We start from the raw sequence: 1,698 nt of genomic DNA on the forward strand, positions 1-1,698 counted from the left end.
CCTCGCTGAGTTTCTGCATGACACCATGACCAAACTTTGGGCCAAAGTTGGAAACTGCGAATGGAATAGATGGCTCTCTGATTAGCCGCAATGCACAAAGGTCGGAATGGCCTTTTCCCACTTTGTAAATCTTCGAAGACAAGTTGAAAATAATCTGCAACGAAAATGTTCAGAAAGGATTTACTTGTGAGGATTCGGTCCTCTCAGCACCATGGCCCGGATCGTATTCCCGCTCATGGAATGGTTGTATTGTTCAGCAAACATATCGGTATACCAGTAGTTCTGCCGATTTTACGATGCTGGCAGGTCATTGGTTTTGTCCAAAACATTATGAAGGTTAACAAAAAACAAATAGCTGCAGTTGCTGGAAATCTGAGCCAAAAACGAAAATTGTTTGCGGAACGCAGCAAGACTGGCAACAGAAACGTCGACTTTCCTTCTCCTCGGATGATGCCTGACCTGCTGTGCTTTTCCAGCATCACTCTGATCTAAAATCTGGTTTCCGGCATCTGCAGTCCTCACTTTTGCCTAGTTCCTTCAGTGTCGCTGGTTCCCAATTCAAGAACTCCATCTCTGGCGGTTTCATGTCTGTACCTCCGTGCTGAGGAGTTGAAGAGTGAAGAAAAATAACTCACCCCCTCCATCTCTGGGATAATTAGGGTCTGAAAATGAATCGTGTCACATTGAAATATATCTACATGCGACTTAATCTCTGTCTTTTATTGGGAACCATCTCTTTCATTGTAACCATCAGGAAAGAACATGTCGTTCGCCAGAAAAAGAAATGAATATGTCACTAACCTTTGTTTGCTTCAGGTCCCAGAATACTCAGATCAATAGCTCCCTTGCTTACCTCTGCTGGTCATGTTCGCAAAGAGAGCTAGCAAATTGCCAAGTGTGACTTTCCTTTCAATCAACAATTTTGACTCAGTTTGGCTGCAAATATCTTTTCCTACCTTTGTGCTTTTCTTCTTTTACATGGGTGTCTCGCACCTTACAAATGATAGCAAAGGTATGAAAGGAGATGGAAGCATTTAGCTCATCAAGTCAGCGAGAGCTTTCTAAGAGATCACGGCTGATTTGGTCAGTGCTCAAGCCGGCGGCGCCGTGTGTAGTCATGGCCGAGTGGTTAAGGCGATGGATTCGAAATCCATTGGGGTTTCCCCATGTACGTTCGTATCCTGCTGACTACGTTATGAATGCTTTCCTGCTGGAGCAATTTTTGCTCAAAGTTCAGAAAACCTATTTTGCAAACCAGGCCGGTAATTTGATTAGACTTGGGAAACTCGAGTTCTTCATCAGAAATGTTCCATATTTAAAACATTATCTCTGTTTCTCTTTCCAGATACACTGCTCGACACATCGGGTTTCTGCAGTTGTTATTGAACGTCCTAAGCAGAAGTGCTGCTTTTCATTAGATTCCTTTAATCCCTGTCCTCTGTTCTCTGACTCGGGTCAGTGGCAACACTTCCTCCTGCTCGTCAAAGTGCTCATTCCACACCGCTCCCTCTCCCATCATTACAAACAACCGCAGGAAATTGCCACTTAACCATCTTTGTTCCATAGTGAAACTCACCAGCCTCGGGAATCTCTCCAGCAAACGGGACTTCTCATCCCTGGAGATGGTGCAAGCCAGACGATTGTGAAGAGATACTGTGAAAATATTTCCGTTGGCAGTTGGAAAAATGTTTAAGAAGC

The 1,698-nt window shown here is 44.2% G+C and overlaps 1 non-coding gene across 1 annotated transcript; it reads left to right on the forward strand.

Annotated features, from left to right (window-relative positions):
* The first annotated feature begins 1,111 nt into the window (after nucleotides 1-1,111).
* Nucleotides 1,112-1,193, forward strand: trnas-cga (transfer RNA serine (anticodon CGA)). The gene has a single exon. It is a non-coding gene; the product is annotated as a tRNA-Ser (tRNA).
* The last annotated feature ends 505 nt before the right edge of the window (nucleotides 1,194-1,698 follow it).

Source organism: Chiloscyllium plagiosum, unplaced genomic scaffold (assembly GCF_037043375.1).
Source record: "Chiloscyllium plagiosum isolate Xiang-an unplaced genomic scaffold, Cpla_swu_hap1 HiC_scaffold_44, whole genome shotgun sequence".
Lineage (NCBI taxonomy): Eukaryota > Metazoa > Chordata > Chondrichthyes > Orectolobiformes > Hemiscylliidae > Chiloscyllium > Chiloscyllium plagiosum.